At 41.2% G+C, this 14,346-nt stretch overlaps 1 long non-coding RNA gene across 1 annotated transcript in view; it reads right to left on the reverse strand.

The window, feature by feature from the left end:
- Positions 1–565: 565 nt before the first annotated feature.
- LOC140611796 (uncharacterized) overlaps positions 566–14,346 on the reverse strand; it is a 62,781-nt gene continuing 49,000 nt past the window's right edge. The window contains exon 4 of the long non-coding RNA XR_012013023.1: positions 566–1,143. This is a non-coding gene — a long non-coding RNA (uncharacterized lncRNA). The remainder of the gene's footprint in view (positions 1,144–14,346) is intronic.

The following is a 14,346-nucleotide window of genomic DNA, read 5'->3' on the forward strand; positions in this document are numbered from 1 at the left end:
GTAACCACAAGAAAGACAAAGGCCCCATGGTGGGAGGGTCTGGGGTGTTTGAGGAGGAGCAGTGGAGGCTTGGGTCCTGCGAGGGTGTGGTGGGAGGGGAATGACTGAGTTTGGAAGTCTTTCCAGCAGGGCCTGTGGCTCCTACTTTAGGGTAATGGGGACCTTTGGAGGGTGTCTGACATGAAGAATCACTGTGTGACTGGAGTCGGGGCAAGGACAGAAACATGCGAACCTCTTACCAGTCAGCTTAGGCAGCCATAACAAATCACACAGCCAGTGGTCTTCCCCCTGGGTCTTCATGTGGTCTTTTCCTCTGCATGTGTCTGTGTTCCGATCTCCTTTTCTTAGAATGATGCCAGTCATGTTAGATTAAAACCCACCACATTTTATCTTAATTACCTCTCTACAGAGTCTGTCTTCTTTTTTTTTTTTAGATTTATTTATTTATTCATGAGAGACACGGAGACATAGTGGGAGAAGCAGGCTCCTCGCAGGGAGCCCTATGAGGGACTCCACCCCAGATCCCAGGGTCATGCCCTGAGTCGAAGGCAGATGCTCAACCACTGAGCCACACAGGTTCTGTCTTCAAACACTGTCACATTCTGAGGTACTAGGGGTCAGGGCTTCCACACATGAATTTTGCAGGTGGAGCCTGAGGGTGACACAATTCAGCCCCTAACTGTGACAATGACAAGAATCCAGGCAAGAGAGCATGGATGGGACCGCCAAGGTGTCAGGGAAGATGGTGAGAAGGAGTCCAATCTTGCAGGTGGGTGCTAAGGTAGGATATGGGAGAAGTCTGCCCCACATGAAGGTTATGAGGGGTGAATCATCCAGAAAAGATGTAACCTCCACAAACAGCCAATGATAAATAGAATCTTTGATAAAATACTCTGCCTTCAAAAAAAAACTTTACCTAATTTCTAAACAATTGCATTTTATTAATACATCTGTAAACTTCAGATTAACACATTTTTATGACGTTTCCTTCAGTCAACATTGTGTTCTACCTGGACACTAATCCAGAGAACTCTGTTAGGTTGGCCCCCAACAGGGCCAGGTCACATGCCAGTTCACCTGCTTCAGTCTCCAGGCACTGCATTCAAGTGGTAAATTGGAAATAAATGTTGATAGCACGTAGTTCTGAAGACAAGGAAGCAGAATGTAAGTTACTTCAACTCTGTCATCCTATGTGACTACTTGGGGTGTTTATTTGTGTTTAAAATTTGAAACAGTGACACAGTACAAACTGGAAGGTGTAAAATTTTTGTTTGACAAGTACATATTTCAGTTCCTACATGAACTGTCACTGATTGTAAATAATACCCTTTAAATGTGGCCTTTTATAATTGTTAAGTGATTGTTTTAAAACTAAAGAATTAAGTAAATAAAATGTTGATATATCAGTGATATCCTTTAGTTGCTGCTTCTTATGCCCTAGTTGAACCTCTTATGGCTGATTCTGTTTTATTAAAATTCATTTATTTTTAATTGGCATAATTGTATACATGAAGTTCAATTTGAGAAAATGTTCTCTGCATTTCTTTTCTGGATCATAATTCCTTATTTAATTGATTATTACTGAAAATAATTCTGTCACACAGAAGAGGGGTATCAGTTCAGGCTGCCATGACAAAATACCCCAGACTGGCAGCTTAAACATCAAACATTTATTTTTCATGGTTCTGGAGGCTAAAAGTCCAAAATCAGTGTGCCAGCATGGTGGGGTTCTTGATGAAGTCTCTCTTCCTGGTTATGTCCACACACAGACTACTTTTTTTGGTGAATTCATGTAGTGAGAGTTTTGTGTTGCTTCCTCTTTTAAAATGGCACTAATCCTCTCCTGGGGGCTCTACCCTCATGACCTCATCACTTTCCCAAAGCCAAATACCATCACCCTAGGGACTTGGAGGGGACACAGACATTCAGTCCATAGCAAGGGGAATATTAAAAAAATATCATCTCTTGGTGTCAAACGTGCTCAGGATCCCACCAGAATTTGGGAGGTATTTTGAGTTATGGCCAACAGGTGAGAGCTGAATACAAGCACGAGAGCAAGAGAGATGTAAAGGGTACACCTGTGAATGCAGCCTCAACACATGGAGCATTGCACCAGGCATGGCCAGAGGAAGAGTGTCTGGCCACAGTGGGATCAGGAATTTGGTTTTCAGACATGTCCTGTGTTGAGGTGCCTGCTAGACAACCCCATGCAGGTTTCAAGTGGGTGGTCAGGTATTGACGGGAGACAGGAACTGGGGAAGCACCAGTACTTCATGGAATTTAAAATTGAGAGGCCAGATGGATTCACTTCAGATAAATAATACAGAACCACAACTACATACATGTGGACAGCTCTTTGAGGCAGTCACAGAATGTGCTTTGGAGAGATGGCTTCTCTGAGCCTGAACAGTGGCAAGTCCTGACCCAGTCTGAGGGCACAGCAAGGTATCCATGGGGAAGTAATATGAAGGTGACACCGAGGTGAGCTAGCAAGTCCAGGATGGGGGACAGCATGGGACGTTCAAGGAGCAGGAACAGGCTCCAAGGTCTGGAAAGGTGACCAAGGTCAGGAAAATTCAGGGTGCCAAAGACCTGGGATTTTATCAGAAGAGGCTCAGGCAAAGATTGAAGAATTTTTCATAGCAGAGTGATGTGATCCAATTTGAGTTTTTAAAAGATTACATAAGCCAATTTGCAGAGAATGGATTAGAGAGGCAAAGTAATCCGTCCAGGTGAGAAATTACATGTTTGGACTATAGTGATGTGCAGAGATGGGAAAAGGAGATGGACCCAAGAAACATGAGGCAGATGAATGACACAGGAGGTGATGGAGGGCGGAAGAGGGAACAGGCTAAGCAGGATTCCAAGATTTGAGGTAGACGATCCTGCCCTGGCGGAAAGACAAAGATGAGTCAGTTTCAGGGAAAAGCACAGCTTAGTTTAACATATTCAGGGCCAGTGTTCTGGAGACTCCAAAAGGTAGTGTCAACTAGCTATAGGTATTGGGAGCTTAGGAGAGCAGGCTGGCCAGGAGGTGAGGGTTGACTGAGAATGGGGCATCACTGGTGAGTGGCTGGCCTGTGATGGTGCACAGGTGGACAAGATATAATAGAAGAGGCAAACCTGAGCAAGGAAGGCTGAGAGCCTTGGGGGCAGATGCCAATCCTTAGGGTCCAGTGAAAGAGAAGGAGCTAGTAAAGGAGCAAGAGAGAGAGAGAAATTCAAGAACTGGAGGAAAACCAAGAGTGTCTCAGCTGCCAAGAGGAGGGACAGTCTCAGAATGAAGGAAGCCAGGTGTACTGTGAAATCCAGTATTACGCAAGGACAAGTGTGCTGGATGTACTGCTGCAAGCATTCCTGATGATCCTGAGGGGCAGCTCCTAGTGCAGGGGTGGGAGGACCAGCAGGAGTATGCTGAGAAGGGTAAGGGAAGTGAAGAAAGCCAGTGTGTGTAGACAGCTCTACCAAGAAATCTGGTGGTGAACTCTCCAGTGATAGCAGCATTGTTATAAACATCCAGCCTACCCTGAGCACTGTCTGTGCTGGCACAATGCTGAGTACACAGCATGCATCCATTCTCCTAACCTTCATAACAGTTCTGCAGCATAGAAGCATGTTTCTTCCTGAAATACAGTAAGAGAAACTGAGGCACAAAGAGTTAAAGCCTCACAGCTCTTAATAATATGGGGGAAGGTGGTATAAGAATGAACTCCAGACTTGGATTAAGCCTATATGCCTATGCTCTCAATCCTCATGCTAAAGTCATGACTAGAAGGTGAGGGAGATGCACAGAAGGAACAGAAGGGTTCTATCCTGGGTCAGGTCTGACCCCAAGTCTCTATGCCCCCCATTTCCAAAATGAGGGTAATAACCCCTACTATTTCTACTTCATGGAGTTCCTCAGCAGATGAAATGAGACTCAATAATTCACTTGACAGATGGAGTTTACACCTCATGGGGAATGCAGATCGTAAGTGGGGAGTTGTGAAGTGAAGGCAGAACCATGGGACTTGCTCAGGGGTCAGATGTAGTATGTGAGAGGGTGAGAAGAATCAGGATGATTTCTTTTTCTTCTTTCCTTTTCTTGTTTTTAGGGAGCAAGAGGAAAGGAAGAGAAGCAGAGGGAGAGGGAGAGGGACAATCTCAAGTAAGCTCCATGCCCAGCATGGAGCAGAACAAGGACTCAATCTCATGACCCTGAGATCATGACTTGAGCCAAAATTAAGAGTCAGACACTTAACTGACTGAACCACCCAGGCACCCTCAGGATGATTTCTAAGACTCGGGATTGACCACCTAGGTGGATAGAAGTGCCAACTACAGAACTAAGATGAAGAGAGAAGACTGCAAGAGAAAAATTATCTGTTGAGTTTAGGCATGTCCAGTTTGATAAGTGAAGGGCTCAGGCAGCCCATGAGATGTGATCCATGGGGAGCTCAGTTTACATATACACTTGTGCAGTAGTGCCCAGGCCATGGTACTGGGTGAACTCAGGGTAGAGTTTGGGAAATTGAGTGCATCTGAGAAGCAGAAAAGGAAAGGCAGGCAAAATGGGATCACAGGAGCCAAAAGACAGGAAAGAGCTTCCTGGAAGGCAGGCACTTGAAGTCTTGGTGCTCAGAGAATGGAAAGCATGGGTCTGATAACATGTGGCTTAAGGCCAGGTCTGGTGGAGATGGCAGGGGAGAAAGGTGAATGAGCTGAATGCAGAATAAATGCATGGTGAGGAATTAGAGGTGGTGACAGAAACATCTCTGATAATGATATGGGCCCCTTTTTATCTTCAATGTTCAACTTCTAGTCTATGCAAAGTTGCTACTTGCAAAGAAGATACATAGGACAAGTGAGAGCAGAGAGGGTTAGGCATCCACTGCAGGACAGCAACTTGAATACAAGCCCAAGAGCCCGCCTGCCACTCAAAAGCAGTTTTAGGGTCACCCTCGGCTAAGCACCAGGCTGGCTAGAAAATTGGAAACACCAGGGCATTATCATACCCAGAGAGGGGCCACCAGCTGTAAGCCACAGCTTCTTCTTCCTTCCCTGAGCTGGCCGTCATTCACAGTTCATCTGCTAGCTTGCTTACCCATTCATTCACCCGTTTGTTTAAAAATCCATCATGGGTCTCTTGTCAGATCTATGCTGTACCCAAGGACCTGGTTCTGAACTGGACCTCAATCTTGCTCAGGAGGACAGACCAGGAGGCAAAGCAGAGTGTGATGAGCTCTGTGGAGGAGGGGGTACCTAGTCTTGCTGGGGGAGATGGGTTTGGGGCCCTCAGGGGAGGTGACATATGTGGGGCTCTTACAGCCAAATGCAGCCTCAGAGCACAGAAGATACAAAGGCTTGAAAGTGGAAAAAAGAAATCCCACTTAGCCTGGGGGAGGGAGCTTAGAGATCAAGGTTAGATCAAGCATTTTTCAAGTTCACACCTCAATTTGCTTCTCCCAGTAGTCCTGAGAGGCTAGGAAAATGGAGATTGTTTACTCTGTTTAGCAGATGATTACATGGAGACCTAGAGCCCAACTCAGCTAAGATGACAAGAAAAGCTGGTGACAAGAGACAAGGATCCTCAGGAAACTGCTTAGTATATGTCAGTTTCTGCATGATACACTTAGCACACATGGTCTTATTTGTTCTCCTGACTGGGCTGAGGAGATGTCCCTTTGGGATAGGGAAGGTAGGACTCAATGAGATTGACACTACTTACAGGGCACATGTGGTGAGGGCAGGGGCTAATTCAGTGAGCCCTTGAGTGGGGCTCAAGTGAGATCTGGGGAAGCTGTCCTGTGTGCCACCCCCAAATGAGAAGGGAGGCCCAGGGCTTCTTGAGCCTGATCAGCTGAGGAGAACCAAGGTGACACTCTGGTACTCTAGAGATGCCGGGAGCCTTGGTACCAGCCAGATAGGGCCTACCTTAAAGCAGTATTAACAACAGAACAACTACAGCTGTCTACAACCTGTTTGAAGGGCCTTTTATACCTGCCTCTGGGGACTAACATCCCTCTCACTGCGCCAGTCCCGCTCCTCCTTACTGTCTGCCCATCTTAGGTCACCTAGGATGTGATGTCTCTCAATGGCAAGAAAGAATGTCCTTTTCTTTCTTCTAGTCCAAGGAGTATCCCATAAAGTCTCTCGGGGTTACACAACCTACTCATTCAGGGCCCAAGAAGTACTGCTGTGCCTGGGAGATGAACCCACACTCATATAAACCCCAGAGGTCTGGCAACAGCAGGGGGAGTAGATCTTGTCTGAGCCCAGGTGAGAATATGCTCCAGACTCCCCAGATTCTTTCAAGAATGACCAGTGGCCCAAGAAGACTGGGCCCTTCCCCAGCTTTGATCCTTCCCACTCCTGCCTCCATCTCAGGGATGCAAGCTTTATATCAAACTGCCTGCAGATCTCTGCAAAGAGACCAAACCAAACACCCAGTGTCAGCCTCAACACCATTCTCTCTGATGCAGCCAATCCATCTGCAGCCCTGCCAGCTCCAGCTCAAAGTATGCCTCATCTCTGGCAGTATCTGGAGGAGGAAGCAGTGTCAGAAAGGGTTGCTTCCCAGATGGGAGAAGTGACAGCACATATGTATGTTCATGCGAATGATCCAATAGTGAGAATGGAAAGAAGGGGAGGACTGGGGAGCCCTGTCCTAAAATCCCTGGCATGTATGTTAAAGATCCGTTCTCCCTGGCAGATAGATAAACCAGGGGCAGCACACACGATCACAGAGACTCTTTGCCTATAGAATTTTTGAAGGGTTCTGAACATCAGGTGCTCTGTGAGGTGAAGAAACCACAACTGGGAGATGCAGTATCTTTGGGATCCAGCAACATGATTCACCAAGCATAAGGCTTAGCCTAGTTTGGGAGGGAATACATTTTTTCTCATTGAAATATTGTCTTGCTTAATGAAAAGAAAAAGTGTCAGCCACTCAATAAAGATATAAAAACAACAATAACAATGGTGACTAACGTGCAGAATATATAAAATAAATGCACTTAAAGGATGAGTAACAACAAAATCCTAAAATTATTCAGCATTGACTGAGCTCCTACTATGTGCCAGGAACTACTCAAGTCACCTGAATACAGCAGAGAGTCAGAGACAAGGTGCCTACTACCAGAAAACCTACCAGAATGAGAGTTAACAAGCAAAAGTAACAAGGTAAGCAGATGGTAGGGGGGTGGGGTGGGGAGGGATCAGAGCTAACGTACTTTTTGAGCCCTCATAGTATCTTGGGAACAAGGTGCAAGATGGATCACTTTTAGACTTGTTGATATGTTAAAGTTTATGTGTTTAATCCATTTCAAGTTGATATTTGTGAGTGCTATATGATAGGGGTCTAGTTTCATTCTTTTACATGTGAACATCCAATTTTCCCAGCACCATCTACTGAAGAGACTGCCTTTCCTTCATTGAGTGTTCTTAAATGTAAGACCAGAAACCACAAAACTCCTAGAAGAAAACAACAAAAACTTTCCTGACATGGGTCTTGGCAATGATCTTTTGGATGTGATATTATATCCAAATCATAAGTGGGACTATACCAAACTGAAAAGCTTCTACATTGTAAAAGAAACCACCAACAAAATGAAAAGACAACCTAGGGAATAGGAAAAATATTTGTAAATCATAGATCCAATAATGGGTTAATATCCAACATCTATAAAGAACTCATACAACTCAATAGCAAGAAAAGCAAATAATCCAAAGTTTAAAATGGGCAAAATGACCCAGATAGACATTTTTCCAAAGAAGTTATACAAATGGCCAACAAATACATGAAAAGATGCTCATCATCCATCATCATCAGAAAAATGCAAATCAAAACCACAATGAGATGTCACCTCACACCTGTCAGAATGTCTGTTCTCAAAAAAGCAAGAAACAACAGGAAGTGTTGGCAAGGAAGTGGAGAAAAGGGAAACTTCTGTGCTGTTGCAGGGAATGTAAATTGATGCAGCCATGGTGGAAAACATTATGGAGGATCCTCAAAAAACTAAAAGTAGAACCACCATATAATCCCATAATTCCACTTCTGGGAACATACCTGAAACAAAAACACTATGTCAAAGAGATATCAGCACCCCCACATTTGTAGCAGTATTATTTACCATAACCAAGATACAGAATCAGCCTTAAGTGTCCATTGACAGGTGAATGGGTAAAGTTGTAGTGTAGATAAATGCAATGGAATATTATTTGGCTTCAAAAAGATGGAAATCTTGTCATTTGCAACAACATGGATAGATCTCAAGGGCACACTAAGTTAAAAAAGTCAGACAAAGAAAGAACAAACACTGCGTAATCTCACTTACATTGTGGAATCTAAAAACAACAAGCAAACAAACAACTCATTAAAAAAGAGATCAGACTTGTTTTTCCAGAGATGGGGATGGTGGGAGTGAGAATTGGATTAAAGCGATCAAAAAGTACAAACTTCCTGTTATAAGTACTATGTGATGACTACAGCTAACATTGCTGTATGATATATTTGAAAGTTGTTTAAAAGAGTAAATACTAAGAATTGTCATTACAAGGAAAAAAAGATTTCTTTTTTCTTTTTTTTTTTTGTATCTGTATAAGATAATGGATGTTAACTAAACCTAAAGTGATCATTTTACAATATTTGTAAGTCAATCATTATGCTGTATGTCTTAAATTTATACAGCACTATGTGTCATTTTATCTCGATAAAACTGGAGAAGGGCAGTTTATGTGTTAAAAAGGGTTTGAAAAGTTTACCTGATCACATACATAAGAATGCATAACCTCTAAACAAGAGGAGGATAAAAAAGAGGAATAAGAATACTCAGTCATGCCAATAAAAGAAAGAAAGGTGAGCTGTGCCTGGGTGGCTCAGTAGGTTAAGCATCTGCCTTCAGTTTAGGTCATGATCTCAGAGTCCTGGGATCGAGCCCCTGTTGGGCTGCCTGCTCATCAGGGAGTCTGCTTCTTCCTCTGCCCCTCCCCCTACTCATTCATTCTCTCTCTCTCTTTCTCTCTCTCTCTTTTCAAAAAAATAAATAAAATCTTTTAAAAAGAAAGAAGGGAAAAGTTATAGAAAAAGCAAAACAAATAGCACAAAATAAGGTGCAATAAGGTGCTAGAAAAAAATCTAAATATATCATAATCTTGTTAAATACACATTGACTAAACTTCCCAATTTAAAAATAAAAACATAGATTATTGTGTTGAATTAAAAAAATAATCTAGAAATGGATTGTTCACAGAATCACACCAACAACCCAAGGATACAGAAAAACTGAAAGCAAAGGATGTAAAAGAACATACACTTGGGAAGTATTAACCAAAAGAATAACGTTATTAAGAAAAATAGAGACTACACCATATAATGGAAGAAGGAAAGAATTCAGCAGAATGATGTAAATATTGTAGATTATACACAGCTAAAAATATAGCTTCATATTTACAAAGCAAAAATTGACCTAATTACAAGGAAAGAAATCTGCAACTATCCTGAAGGATTTTTAAGTCATCTCTCAGTAATTAGCAGATGAAGCATATCAAAAAATTGTAAGAATATAGAAAATTTGAAGAACACAATTCACAAGCCTGGCTGATTGCACAAACATAAGGCACAATACTCAAAGAGTGTATAGAATTCTCAGCAAAACAGGAATATTAATGAGAAATTGATCATATACTAGGCCTAATGCCAGTTTCAAAAAATTTCAAAGATTCCATATCATGCAATCAAGTTAGAAATCAATAACAAATAAAACCACACATATAGGGATATAGAAGTATATCTATGAATAACTCACAGGCTACAAAGGATATAAAAATATTAATCAGAAGATCCTGAAAAATGGACAATAATAATAGAACTAAAACTCATAGTGGTACTTAAACAGAAACTAAAGACTTTGGTGCTTATATCACATCAGAAGGGAGAGTTGAAAACTAAAAGCAAAACATCAACTTGATATTGAGAAAAACAAGTATAGTCCAAGGAAAGTGGAAGGAAAATAATGACAAAGAACAGAAATTGGTGAAGATGAGGTTGCAATCTTGAGAGGAAACAAAAACAGAGAATTATTTAAAACTTCATGTACACTCAACAATTTAGACAATTTCTTAACAAATACTACTTACCAAAACTGACTCAAGAAGAAATGGAAGGGAGGCGGGGAAAGATGGGTGAAGGGTAGGGTCCCCAAGTCACCTGTCCCCACCAACTTACCTAGATAACTTTCAAATCATCCTGAAAACCTAATTCGGTCTCAGATTTAAAGAGAGAACAGCTGGAATACTACAGTGAGAAAGTTTGCGCTTCTATCAAGTACAACTTGTTTTTGGCCACTCTGCATTAAGTAAAATGACTAGAAGGAAAAACTCACCATAAAAGAAAGGATCAGAAACAGTACTCTACCCCACAGAGTTACAAAATTTGGATTACAATTCAATGACAGAAAGCCAATGCAGAAGCACAATTATAAAGCTACTGGTGGCTCTAGAAAAAAAGCACAAAGGATTCAAGAGACTTCATGACTGCAGAATTTGATCTAATCAGGCCGAAATTAAAAATCAATTAAATGAGATGCAATCCAAACTAGAGGTCCTAACGACAAGGGTAAACGAGGTAAAAGAAAGAGTGAGTGACATAGAAGACAAGTTGATGGCAAGGAAGGAAGCTGAGGAAAAAAGAGAAAAACAAAAGACCATGAGGATAGGTTAAGGGAAATAAATGACAGCCTCAGAAGGAAAAAATCTACATTTAATTGGGGTTTCAGAGAATGCTGAAAGGGACAGAGGTCCAGAAAGTGTATTTGACCAAATCATAGCTGAGAACTTCACTAATCTGGGAAGGGAAACTGGCATTCAGAGCCAAGAGATAGAGAGAACCCCCTCCCCTAAAATCAATAAAAACCACTCAACACCTCGACATTTAATAGTGAAACTTGCAAATTCCAAAGATAAAGAGAAGACCCTTAAAGCAGCAAGAGACAAGAAATCCCTAACCTTTACAGGGAGAAGTATCAGGATAACAGCAGAACTCTCCACAGAGACCTGGCAGGCCAGAAAGGGCTGGCAGGATATATTCAGGGTCCTAAATGAGAAGAACATGCAGCCAAGAATACATTACCCAGCAAGGCTCTCATTCAGAATAGAAGGAGAGAGAAAGATCTTCCAAGATAGGCAGAAACTGAAAGAATATGTGACCACCAAACCAGCTCTGCAAGAAATATTAAAGGGGACTCTGTAAAAGAAAGAGGAAGTCCAAAGAAACAATCCACAAAAACAGGGACTGAATAGGTATCATGATGACACTAAATTCATATCTTTCAATACAACACTGAATGTGAATGGGCTTAATGACTCCATCAAAAGGCACAGGGTTTCAGACTGGATAAAAAAGCAAGACCCATCTATTTGCTGTCTACAAGAGACTCATTTTAGACCTAAGGACACCTACAGCCTGAAAATGAAATGTTGGAGAACCATTTACCATTCAAATGATCCTCAAAAGAGAGCAGGGGTAGCCATCCTCATATCAGATAAATTATAGTTGATCCCAAAGACTGTAATAAGAGATGAAGAGGGACACTATCTCATACTTAAAGGATCTATCCAACTAGAGGACATAACAATCATGAAAATTAAAGCCCCAAATGTGGGAACTGCCAAGTATATCAATCAATTAATAACCCAAGTGAAGACATACTTAGATAATAATACACTTATACTTGGTGACTTGAATGTAGCGCTTTCTACAATCGACAGATATCCTAAGCACAATATCTCCAAAGAAACAAGAGCTTTAAATGATATACAATGTACTGGATGGATTTCTCTGATATTTACAGAACTTTACAACCAAACGTAACTGAATATACATTCTTCTCAAGTGCACATGGAACTTTCTCCATGAAAGACCACATACTGGGTCACAAATCAGGTCTTAACTGATACCAAAAGATTGGGATCGTACACTGCATTTTTTCAGACCATAATGCTTTGAAACCTAGAACTAAATCACAAGAGGAATTTGGAGGATTTCAAACATGTGGAGGTTAAGGACCATCCTGATAAAAGATGAAAGGGTCAACCAGGAAATTAAGGAAGAATTAAAAAGATTCATGGAAACTAATGAGAATGAAGATACAACCATTCAAAATCTTTGGGATACAGCAAAAGCAGTCCTGAGGGGAAATACATCGCAATACAAGCAGCCATCCAAAAACTGGAAGGAACTCAAATACAAAAGCTAACCTTGCACCTAAAGGAGCTAGAGAAAAAACAGCAAATATATCCTACACCCAGCAGAAGAAGAGAGTTAATAAAGATTCGAGCAGAACTCAATGAAGTAGAAACCAGAAGAACAGGGGAACAGATCAACAAAACCAGGAGTTGGTTCTTTGAAGGAATTAATAAGATAGATAAAGCATTAGCCAGCCTTATTAAAAAGAAGAGAGAAAAGACTCAAATTAATAAAATCATGAATGAAAACAGAGAGATCACCACCAATACCAAGGAAATACAAACGATTTAAAAAACTTATTATGAGCAGCTATACGTCAATAAATTAGGCAATCTAGAAGAAAAGGACGCACTTCTGGAAAACCACAAACTATCAAAACTGGAACAGGAAAAAATAGAAAACCTGAACAGGCCAATAACCAGGGAGGAAATTGAAGCAGTCATCAAAAACCTCCCAAGACACAAAATTCCAGGGCCAGATGGCTTCCCAGGGGAATTCTAGCAAACGTTTAAAGAAGAAACCATACCTATTCTACCAAAGCTGTTCTGAAAGATAGAAAGAGATGGAATACTTCCAAACTCGTTCTATGAGGCCAGCATCACCTTATTTCCAAAACCAGACAAAGACCCCACCAAAAAGGAGAATTATAGACCAATATCCCTGATGAACATGGATGCAAAAATTCTCAACAAGATACTAGCCAATAGGATCCAATAGTACATTAAGAAGATTTTTCACCATGACCAAGTGGGATTTGTCCCTGGGATGCAAGGCTGGTTCAATGCTTGTAAAGCAATCAACGTGATTGATCACATCAGCAAAAGAAAAAACAAGAACCACATGATCCTCTCAATAGATGCAGAGAAAGCATTTGACAAAATACATCATCCATTCCTGATCAAAAGTCCTCAGAGTGTAGGGATAGAGGGAACATTCCTCAGCATCTTAAAAGCCATCTACAAAAAGCCCACAGCAAATATCATTCTCAATGGGGAAGCACTGGGAGCCTTTCCCCTAAGATCAGGAATGAAACAGGGATGTCCACTCTCACCACTGCTTTTCAACATTGTACTAGAAGTCCTAGCCTCAGCAATCAGACAACAAAAAGAAATCAAAGGCATTCAAATTGGCAAAGAAGAAGTCAAACTCTCCCTCTTTGCAGATGACATGATACTGTACATAAAAACCCAAAAGCTCCACCCCAAGATTGCTAGAACTCATACAGCAATTTGGCAGTGTGGCAGGATACAAAATCAATGCCCAGAAGTCAGTGGCATTTCTATACACTAACAATGAGACTGAAGAAAGAGAAATTAAGGAGTCAATCCCATTTACAATTGCACCCAAAAGCATAAGATACCTAGGAATAAACCTAACCAAAGACGTAAAGGATCTATACCCTAAAAACTATAGAACACTTTTGAAAGAAATTAAGGAAGACACAAAGAGATGGAAAAATAATCCATGTTCATGGATTGGAAGAATTAATATTGTGAAAATGTCAATGATACCCAGGGCAATGTACACATTTAATGCAATCCCTATCAAAATACCATGGATTTTCTTCAGAGAGTTGGAACAAATCATCTTAAGATTTGTGTGGAATCAGAAAAGACCCAAATAGCCAGGGGAATAGTAAAAAAGAAAAGCATACCTGGTGGCATCACAATGCCAGATTTCACGTTGTACTACAAAGCTGTGGTCATCAAGACAGTGTGGTACTGGCACAAAAACAGACACATAGATCAATGGAACAGAATAGAGAACCCAGAAGTGGGAACTTTATTGGTGGGAACTTTATTGGTGGGAACTTTATGGTCAACTAATATTCGACAAAGCTGGAAAGACTATCCATTGGAAAAAAGACAGTCTCTTCAATAAATGGTGCTGGGAAAATTGGACATCCACATGCAGAAGAATGAAACTAGACCACTCTCTTGCACCAGACACAAAGATAAACTCAAAATGGATGAAAGATCTAAATGTGAGATAAGATTCCATCAAAATCCTAGAGTAGAACACAGGCAACACCATTTTTGAACTTGGCCACAGCAACTTCTTCCAAGATACATCCATGAAGGCAAGAGAAACTAAAGCAAAAAATGAATTATTGGGACTTAATC

The sequence above is a fragment of the Canis lupus genome, chromosome 20 (assembly GCF_048164855.1).
Source record: "Canis lupus baileyi chromosome 20, mCanLup2.hap1, whole genome shotgun sequence".
Classification (NCBI taxonomy): domain Eukaryota; kingdom Metazoa; phylum Chordata; class Mammalia; order Carnivora; family Canidae; genus Canis; species Canis lupus.